Below are 11,415 nucleotides of genomic sequence, written 5' to 3' on the forward strand. Positions count from 1 at the left end.
TGACAAAAAAGCGCATAGGTTTGTTTCCAAACAAGAGCACGTGGAATTTGCCGTCACTACATAGAGTGCAGCACTGAGGTTTGTGCTGCAAGATGGCGGATGACAGCTGTGACGTACTACATTTCAAAGGTAAGTAGCTAAAGAGGGCAGCACGGTGCTCTCTGGATTAAAGATGGCTGATGACTTCTGCACGTTTCTTTGTTTCCAAACAGGAGCACGTGGAATTTGCCGCCACTACATAGAGTGCAGCACTGAGGTTTGCGATGCAAGATGGCGGATGACAGCTGTCAAAGGTAAGTAGCTAAAGAGGGCAGCACGGTGCTCTATGGATTAAAGATGGCGGATGACAGCTGCACGTAGCTTTGTTTCCAAACAAGAGCACGTGGAATATGCCGCCACTACATAGAGTGCAGCACTGAAGTTTGCGATGCAAGATGGCGGATGACAGCTGTGACGTACCACATTTCAAAGGTAAGTAGCTAAAGAGGGCAGCACTGTGATTAATGATGGCGGATGACAGCTGCACGTGGATTTGTTTATCTCACGCTAGTGAGGTTAAGTTGGTAGCACTAAGGTTTAGGCTCGTCAAGATGGTAGCCCTGCCGATGACAGGTGACGAATTTTACATCTAAAGAGGGCAGCACAGTGTTTAAAGATGGCGGATGACAGCTGTCAAAAAAGCACGTGGCTGTCAAAAAGCACGTGGCTTTTTTTACCTCGCGCTAGTTAGGTTAATTTGGCACTACTGAGGTTTAGGCCCGTCAAGATGGCAGTACTGAGGTTAGCGATGCGTTGTTGTCTGTCAAAAAGCACGTGGCTGTCAAAAAAACACGTGGCTTTGTTTACCTCATGCTAGTTAGGTTAAGTTGGTACCACTGAGGTTTAGGCCCGTCAAGATGGCAGTACTGAGGTTAGCGATGCGTTGTTGTCGATGACAGCTGTCAAAATGCACGTGGCTTTGCTTACAAATCTGTCAAAAAGCACGTGGCTGTCAAAAAGCACGTGGCTTTGTTTACCTCGCGCTAGTTAGGTTAAGTTGGCACTACTTAGGTTTAGGCCTGTCAAGATGGCAGTACTGAGGTTAGCGATGCGTTGTTGTCTGTCAAAAAGCACGTGGCTGTCAAAAAACACGTGGCTTTTTTTTACCTCGCGCTAGTTAGGTTAAGTTGGTACCACTGAGGTTTAGGCCCGTCAAGATGGTATCAGTGAGGTTAGCAATGCGTTGTTGTCGATGACGGCTGTCAAAAAGCACGTGGCTTTGTTTACAAATTCAAATCTCACGCCAAAATTCAAATCTCCCGCCAAAATTCAAATTTCCCACCAGAATTCAAATTTCCCGCGCCGCGGGAGGAGGAGGAGGCCGCCGAACTCTCCCATTATACTACTATCGTTCGTTCAAAATATTCGATATCCGTACCATATCATGCCGCAAAATAGTGTCTCGATGATCGTACGCCAATCTCTACTCATAACCTTCGGACATGTTACAAGAAAAATTAATAACAGCCTTACTGCGTGCCCATCTCGGATTCTTAACTTGTATGATGAACGCTTAAATCCACTTCTCAATCCTAAGTTCATTGAAAATCTCTGAACTTACTCATTATGCTTCATAATACCTATTCTCAACGAACCATTTTACTATAACAACATTATTTCACCATTAAACACTTTATCGACGACCCTGTCCTTGTATTATTCACTATACTTCAAGCGCACAACACTTATTCACAATTACTTACCCCATCATTACAAACATATCACAATCATCACGGCACCAATATTACGTAATATACGCAACTGTACAATGTACGCACATGATATTATCACACAAGAAGACCTTTTTAGAATAGACATTAAATCACATCATCTTAAGAAAATATTCATGCAGTGCTCGTATGGTTCAAATTATGAAGACAACGCCTCCTTACACTCGCAGTAAACATAAAGAAATTCCAGGTAATTCACGGTAAAATGCGCATTCTACGAGCTAAATCTCGCATAGGACAAATAATCTCAATACCTTCACATCAGACTTAACCGTAATCACGAGTATAACTGGGCACTTGTGACGATCGCTTTAGGTCACTCGAGCTGTTTCAATTGATATATTTCATTATGAAAAGAAAATCTACTCTACCACTATGCATCTACAAGATAGAGTAAAGAAGATGGAATCTTGGGTACTTATGAGTGAAGAAAAGATCACAGTATGAAGATAAAGTTGGAAATCAAGAGGACAAATTGGGACATATAATCGTTTATAGGAAGGGGAGTTAGAGATTGGAATAACTTACCAAGGGAGATGTTCAATTAATTTCCAATTTCTTTGCAATCATTTAAGAAAAGTCTAGGAAAACGACAAATTGGGAATCTGCCACCTGGGAGACTGCCCTAAATGCAGATCAGTAGTGATTGATTGATTGGTTGATTGATTGATTGATTGATTGATTGATTGATTGATTGATTGATTGATTGATTGATTGATTGATTGATTGATTGATTGATTGATTGATTGAAAAGAAAGGCAGCTAGCCTTAAACTATGGTCCTTAGGCTCCTCCAAGATGGTAACGGGAAGAGGCATGTCGAGAAGGGTATCTTGCCTTAAATACTTCGGTTCTTAATACCCCTATGAGATGGTTTCGGGAAGGGGCATGAAGAGAAGGGCATATTGCATTAAAACTATAATCCTGTTTTGCTGGACTCCTCCAAGATGTTGTCGGGAAGGGGCATGTCGAGAAGGGCAGCTTGCCATAAAGCTAGATACCTTTAATTTTAGGCCCCTTCAAGATATTCTAGAAGGGTAGCTTGTTATAAGACTAGAGACCTCTGAGGTTAGACCCCTCCAGGGTAGTGTAGGGAATTCCGCACCTCACCAAAGCTCGTGGCTTAAGTCCCCTTAAGACAATAGCAGTGAGTTAGGGATCGTTCATTTTTTCAAATGTCCACGCCAAGCAAGTGAAAGTGATTAGGACCTATCAAGATAACAGCAGTGAGGTTAGGATCGTTCAAAATTTCGCTTGTCAAAAAGCACATGGCTAAGTCCCGTCAGGATAACAGCTGTGAGGTTAGGTATCGTTCAAACTTCCGCGCCCCACGTTGTTAAGATGGCAGCAATGAGGTTAGCCACGGTAACGTTTTGAAAAATTTCGCGCCGACCTGTCAATATAACAGCAGCGAGGTTAGCCATGCTCACGTTTTCAAAATCCTCACCAAAGAAGTGCACGAGGTTAGGACATGTCAAGATATCTGCTGTCAGGTTAGCCACGTTCACTTGTTCAAATTCTGAGCCCGACGTATCCAAAAATGAAAGGCTAGGACCTATCAAGTTGGCAGCTCTCATCTTGACAGCTGTAACTTATTCATGTTCCTCGCCCACCTTGTTAGGATGGCAGCAGTGAGGTTAGCTAGGTTCACTTGTTCACAGAAAGTAAGGTTAGGACCTGTCAAGATGGCAGCAGTGAGGTTAGCCGCGCCCACGTGCTTAAAATGTCAGGTTAGGGTCTCTCAAGGTAACAGCTGTCAATAGCACGTCCTTTTGTTTATAAACAAGACCACGTGCTCGTGACGTCATGGTCTCGTGGCCGGTGTCTTTCACCTCGGGTGCTGACTAAAAAGCTGACGAGGTGGTTTAGAACATACATTGCTATACTACTAGGCCTGTTGTAAGCACACGTCTTTCAACAATGATGAAATCTTTTCAGTCGGACGTCGCCTGTCTGGATACCTTTCCTAGTACAGCCGTAGTGCCTGGCAGGCATTTTTTGCCTCCCCGTAGATAAGGAGCATGCCCACGTATTCACCTGTGGAAAACGTGACGAATGACTGAAGTGACTCATCGAAGCCGTATAACAGTGCAGCGTACAGTATCAATAACAGCGGCGTTCTACTGTTTGCATTTGGCATACACTGGCCTGTGTGTGAGTATTAAAACAATCATGATGTACCGGGAACGGTGGTACGGAACTAAGTTCCCGCAATTAAAACTTAACTTTCGTTGTAGGCACCGGCTCAGCAGCAGAAGACAGCCAGGGACAGCGAGCAATCTGTATGCGTGACGTAGAGCGCGTTGACGTCACAGCCTGTCTCCCCGTGACACGGAAAGAGCCTACGTCAGTATGGAATGTTCGAATGGTTCTTCGGCTAATAACCTTCCTCACATTAGTTCGATAAAATTAACAACATCATCGTGTAGCCCCACATTTTATCTCCATTCCTACAAGGTTTGTTGAAAATCTGGCAAGAGACAACGAAGTTGTTGAGCAAAATGTAAAGACAGACTTTGGCTTGGTTCGTGTATAAATTGAGAGCTGCTTCCCTAAGTAGAACAGTGTGTGTGGAGTTCATGAGGCGAACAGCGGGCGAGAGCACGGATCCTCTGTGCCACAGTCGAACCCGCCGGTCGGCTCGTGGGTACCGCGACGCTACGCGAGTGATAGTCTGATTTCGTCTAGTTCAAGACTTAAACTCCACAGTACTGAGTTCGGACTTATAAGAATTTCAACGCTACGCGAGTGATAATCTCATTTCACCAGTTCAAGACTTATAGTCCACATTTGAACTTATAAATATTTCAGCGAGTTGCAAGTGATAATTATATTTTGCCGAGTTCCCGTGATTCACGAGTGATAGAATCTAGGCTCATTTAAGACTGATTTAAACTTTAATGGTGGTCTATTCGGACAGACGTTTCAAACTGACATTTCTTACAAGTGTTCATAACCCATGATTGACAAAACAATCCGAACAGTGATAAATTGTGAACGATATTCGCCTTGCCAATTAATTGAAATATTTCGCAAATTGTGTGTGTCAGATTTAGAACTCTTCAGACTGTAACAAGTGATTAATTAATGGATTAATTTCAATCTATGACTGTGTCATTGGACTTATAGAAATCGTGGGATTTTCCAGTATCTCTTGCATTCAGAGTAGGCATTGGACTGTGATTAGTTTCAATCCGTGTACTACGTATTTAATCTGTGCATACATTGAACTGTGAGTTAATGATAGACTGTGAAACGCTTATTTGAACTGTCCATTCGCTATAGACAATGAGCCGTGTGTTAATGACTAACTATGGATATTTATTTAGGCCATGCATTTATGGAAGACGTTAACTGTGTTGAGAGATGAAACACGTAATTGAACCGTACACTCGTGGTAGACACTGAACTGTGCTAAGAAGTTAATTACGTATTCGAACTTTGCATTCATGGTAGACATTAGACTGTGTTTAAGGAGTACATTTACCGTGAAATTAAAATGTTTATTCATGACTAGCAATGAAATGTGTATTTAAACTGTGGGTTTTCAATAGACAGTATTTTTCTGTGTATGATAAAACCACGGACTGTGGAAGAGTGAAAACTATTTCATTTAATTTCAAATTAATTAACCAAATCGGTTTACAGGTGAGACATTTTCTTTTTCAAGTGACTGAGTTAAAATTGCACGTAACCCTAAACAAATATTTCGTGTGTGATGATTTCTAACTGTTTCAAGTACCACATTTTCTTTAGTAAATTTTATTGACACTTGATTATGTTACACTACGAGTGATTCCTTTGTTCAACATTCGAATCTGTTACACAAGAAACTCTTTCCGTGTCCCAGGTGCTAATGTGTAGAGTCATAAGTCATTCTCCGTGCAACCTAATCTCAATGCTCACATTACTACGTTATCCCGATCTTCTGGACGTCGTATGGATATTCCAGAACTTCTAGAATTTCCATCGTGGGAGAAATCGTGGTTCCATGGTGCCGAGAGGAGACTGATGGCAGTTCGAGGAGAGCAGCCGGATTTTGAGTACATCACCAGCCTGGATGAGGAAAGAGCCATTTCCTGCATATTTGTTGTATGAAGGTGATATAATTTTGAAATTTGTTAATAAATTCTGAATTTTTAAAAAAGAACTTAAGAATCATTTCAAGACACCCCTTTCCTCTGCAAGCAATTCAATCAGAAACGGTACAAGCCCTGCGTCTAACTAATGCTCGTCAAAGTGCTGTATTTACTGTTACAATATCAATGCAAAAACTATTGAAAGCTCTAGTATATATGTATCATTAATTGCTAGGCTAGCGTTTAACCACATGCGCTACGGCGGAACAGTGCGTGCTTGCTTATAGTAACAATATATTAGAGTACATTACTCCGTCAGTTAACCATTTCTTACGCTCTTCACTTCTCTGTAAGCTCATTTGAAGCATTAATTAGGGCTTGCTACACCCGATCACTAGGCACGACATATTAGCATGGTAACCTGGAATACTGACGTAGATTCATATACCGGTACTGATTTGAGCAAAAATGTAATTAAGAATGTGTATTCCTGTGCCAGAAACATAGAGCATGGTGTTCCACAGGGGTCAGTTTTAGGACCATTGTTATTTTTAGTATTTATTAATGATATCGTCCAAATTGTTTATGATATTCAAGGAGTGCAATTAACTTTGTTTGCAGATGATATTACTGTCTTTGTAGCTGATGAAAGTTCTGAAGGGTTAGAATTGAAGGCAGGCAATATAGTGAGTAATATCCTGAGCTGGCTTGAAGATAATAAATTAATTTTAAGTAAACAGAAAACTTCTGTGATTAGATTTCACCATAAGATTAATTTAAATATGGAAGTTAGTCCAATATCATTTGGAGAGACCATAATTGAGTACTCATCATCAACAAAGTTTCTTGGCTTGTGGATGGATGAATCATTAACCTGGGATAAACATACAGAGTTTATAGGGAAAAGGCTTAGTAGAATTTATTTCATGATAATATCTTTGAAAAATAGTTTTAATTTAAAGGCTTGCCAAATTATGTATTTTGCATGTGTCCATCCCATACTAACCTATGGAATCATTTACTGGGGGAATTCACAATATAGCGAAGTCATCTTTAAGTTACAAAGGAAAATAATTAGAGGAATGGCCGGTGTCGGCAGGAGGACAAGCTACAAGAAATACTTTAAACTTTATTTTATTTTACCATTGCCTAGCCTTTATATCTTCCATACACTTGTATATATGAAGGAGAATGTAAACAGCTACACCATAAACTCTGATGTACATAGGTATAATACTAGAAATAAACACAGGCTGCACATAGAACCACACAAAACTAAGCTATATGAATCAAGTTTGAGTTATGCAGGAGTACATTTATTTAATAAATTACCAGACTGCATTAAGCAGATAAAACCATGTTCAAAATTTAAGAAAGAATTATTCAAATTTGTTTCTAACCATTGTTTTTATTCTATTGAAGAATACTTAGCCCTTGAAAATTAACTTATGTATCACTTTTTTAAATTTGTTTTTTAATCTGTGCCTCTTTACCACATTGTATATTTCTCTTTATTTATCATGGCATGTATATTACTGTTTTATCCTTTGTTACTGTAAATATGATTATTGACGTGTCCCATATCACTGTATGATCAGTTGGACGAAATACAATACAATACAATACAATACAATACAATACAATACAATACATGATTTAAATGATGAAATGTTTCTTCAAACGGACTATAGCAACTGTCGGGTGTGGTCATAATCGCTTGCATGCTGAGCTTACGTGGCATTAGCATCACAATGGATGCTGTTAGAGAAATATCGACTCTACACGGGATCAAACGTTTGTGGGGCTGCATAAAACATAATTAGTAGGCGCAAGAGAACCACCCGGTACATGAATGATATGAGTAAAGAACGTAGGCTGATCAACAAAGACTGAGACTGATTTTTTGTTTCCTATCTGTAACATAAATATTGGAAAAGAGCGGGTTTTTATGTATAATGTCCGTAGGGGGCAACACTCTTGTATTGGTAGGTTGGTAGTAATGCTGTATTGGGTAGACGCTACGTACATTTCGCATACCAGACAATGGAGGTGACGCAGTATTCCGTTCCCCCTCACACTACTGTTACAGCAGTATACGACACGTCAGTATCGTTTACAATGAGGAAGCACATTGCAAATAAGCGACCAGAGCTTTCTCGGAATAGGTGGCGTCTTCATCATGACAATGCACGGTCTCACATCGCAAATCAGGTCATGCAGTTTCTGGCTGATCTTGCACCCTGTGATTTTTTATTCCCATCACTAAAGCCAAAGTTCAGGGGCATTCGATTAGAGAACTCTGAAGTAGTGCTCAAGAAAAGTGAGGCGATTCCCAAGGACCTGACAAAGAATGGTCTTTAATATGTGTTCAAGGACTGGCAGAGAAGCTATAAAAAGTGCATTGAAGTAGGAGGGAACTTCTTTGAAAACGATCATGTAAAAATTGAAATGGAGTAATAAACATATATGAAAAAATCAGTCTCAGTCTTTGTTGATCAGCCCTCGTAGTAAGATATATAGAAATAAAATACAAGGCTGTGAGAGAATGCAAAAATACTTCGACAATGCTTTGATGCTTTGATGATGAACGGGCCGAAAATTCGGGCTGTGTGTTTCACAAAGATTAAAAGTCCTTTCAGTGTTAATTACTGTGTTGATGGTGTGAAAGCTCTTCATGAGGATCATTGTAAGTACCTAAGTGTTTCAATATGTGAAAAGATATTCATTGGAGTAATCACATAAACTGGATTGTAAAAAATGGTTACAGATCTCTTCATAGGTTAAGAGAGTGTCGAGGGTTTGTAGTAAAGGTGTAAAAGAGATGGCATATGAGTCACTGGTAAGACCAAAATTAGAGTATGGTTTCAGCGTAGGGGATCCACACCTGGGTTACTTGATTCGAGAACTGGAATAGTCCAAAGAAACGCAAATCGATTTGTTCTGGTTGATTTTCGACAACATGTTGCAAAGTTGGGGCAGAGAAGACTTGGGAGAAAGGAGATGAGCTGCTCAACTAAGCGGTATCTTCCAAGTTTTCAGTGGAGAGATGCCATGGAATGACATCAGTAGACGAAACAATTTGAGTGGCGTTTTTAAAAGTAGGAAAATCACGATATAAGATAAACTTGGGATTCAAGAGGACACATTAGGGCAAATTTCGTTTATAGGAAGAGGAGTTCGTTAATGGAATAATTTACAAAGAGAAGTGTTCGATAAATTTCCAAATCCTTTGAAGTTACTTAAGAAGAAACTCGCTCTAAATGCAGATCATAGTAGTTGCTTGATTACATTTTTTGATTGACTGACTGATTGAACGATTCCCTTCTCATTGCATCAGTGCTACTGATTATGTGTTCTTCAAGTGGCTCTATCGCAATGCTGGCAGAAAGCTCTTTGTGATTGACAGTCACTTTTCACCGATTTTCCCGTTCTTTTCTACAATGGGAGTTGAATGGTCCAGATATTGTAATAGGAGTTGAATCATGGCTGAGGAATTATATAATGGATGCAGAAATTTTCTCATGGAACTGGAGTGTGTATCGTAGAGATAAGATAGGAATGGTAGGAGGGTTAGTTTTCGTTCTGGTGAAAGAAGAATTTGTAAGCTACTAAAAAGTTAAAGATGACAAACAGGAAATACTAGCTGTAAGGCTCATATCTAAAGATAGTAGGCAATAATTTCATAATGTGGGAAACGATAAGGAAAGGAACGTGATTGTAGCGGGGGATCTCGGTTTTGTTACGGTGGTACGGGGGTACATTTAGCGTATCCAGATTAGGTGTGTTAAACAGTACTAACTCAGTGAATAGTCGAATCGTGTACGAATGCTAAATTAAGTAGCAATCTGCCTGTGCGCTGAAGCAGAAATGAAACCCTGGGCCAAAGGACGTGTACAATAGAGACCACAAGGCAAGTTAGTTACGTGGCAGACACCAAATATTACCAAGTTTCAGCGCCAGACCGAAAAAAGGAAAACACAGCGCGTAGCATAATCACAAATCAAAACCTCAACATATCAGCAGAATTTGCACAGAGTTCACTGGCTCATTTTTCCAGTAGGTATGACGTGGTAAGCGCATAGTAAGCAGGAGGAAAAAAGGGAGAAGTTAGGACAGCTAGGGAAGCTCAAATAACAAAGTTCAAAATCACAAAAATGTATTGATAACACCCAAAGAAGAAAGAGTTTTACAATCAGGGGTTTCCACAAATACCAACATTAAATTATGATATCATTACTTCAGACCATAAATAAATAACTTAAAATACGTTATGGTGCTCATTAAGGAAGACGATCATTAAGATCGTGACTAGAATTTTACAATATTACTTTGCCAATACAAAGACGTCTATAAAAATAACTTATCATTACACCATGACTAGACCTAGGTATAATTACGTAGATACTAAAAACACGGCCATGATAGGCAAGGCTTATGTGATAGCGACTAGAGTTCTTTGCTAATAAAACACTTTTATAGACATTAAGAAGAGATCAAAATAATTATTTTACACCTTAGGAGAATATGTGCAATAGCTAAACACTGACATTCATAGTAGATGAAACACGACGGCCACTTTTACAAATTTAGAATCACGGAAATTATGAAAAAGGAAAAGATTAGAGGGACAGGAAAGGAAATGACAGGAAATAATAAGCAATGTTAACAGTGACAAGAAAAAGAGAAAAGAAATGGGAGTGGTCAGGGTGAGAGATGGTAAAAATCAGGCTGCAATAATTGAAAGTTATTCTATCACATGCACAGTTCCGTATTAGGCAGTCTTTCACTTGATTCAATATTAAAACTTTCGCCCAAGCTATGAGTCCTTGTGGCACAAACATGCAAAACTTAGTACCTAAGCGTTGACGATAGAAGTTCGTGAAATACATAGTGATACCTGCCCTAGAAAGGGGTAAGTTTGAATTACAAATAAGGCCTGAGCGGCAAAGTTGGAGAAGATTAGTCCAGAGTGTCTAGAGTAACATAATAAAGTACTGCTCACCCAGCAATGTGAAGATAATAAAGATGTCACAATGAAGATGGAAAAATTTTAAAATCCCAAGAGACCAGCCGTGCGTAACAGTTTCTGTTCCCTTCGCTCGAGTTAACACAGAATGCCAGACTGCCGGTAACAGGACAGCGGCGACTTATATACGCAAGAGAAGCGGAGCCGAGATCATGGAGGCCAGGAAGGCGTGGCAACTAACAGTCGCAGGTGGGCCGTGTGAGCAGACAGCAGCAGGAAGGTAATGCGAACGACAGGAAGCATGACAAACAAATGGTAAATAAGTAAATATGGGAAGGGTATCTGATTCACAAAGTGATTGAACCAACTAAAGGGAAGAATATTCTGGATGTGGTGCTGGTAAAACAAGATGAACTATATAGATAAACCGAAGTAATATATGGCATTAGTGATCACGAAGCTGTTTTTGTCGTACTGCTAGGCAGTACCATGACGGAGTTTAAAAAAGTAAATATGATCGGTGGAAAACGGTAAATAAAAATGTAAACAGACTCTGGGATGGGTTTAATGCAATTGTTAAGATATGTTAAAATAGGTTTGTA

The 11,415-nt window shown here is 39.8% G+C and overlaps 1 protein-coding gene across 1 annotated transcript in view; it reads right to left on the reverse strand.

Moving 5' to 3' along the window:
* LOC136864950 (pickpocket protein 28) overlaps window positions 1-10,960 on the reverse strand; it is a 434,926-nt gene extending 423,966 nt beyond the window's left edge. The window contains exon 1 of the mRNA XM_067142357.2: window positions 10,850-10,960. The gene's annotated coding sequence lies outside the window, so the exon portion shown is untranslated. The remainder of the gene's footprint in view (window positions 1-10,849) is intronic.
* Window positions 10,961-11,415: the final 455 nt, after the last annotated feature.

This window comes from Anabrus simplex, chromosome 2 (genome assembly GCF_040414725.1).
Source record: "Anabrus simplex isolate iqAnaSimp1 chromosome 2, ASM4041472v1, whole genome shotgun sequence".
Classification (NCBI taxonomy): Eukaryota; Metazoa; Arthropoda; class Insecta; order Orthoptera; family Tettigoniidae; genus Anabrus; species Anabrus simplex.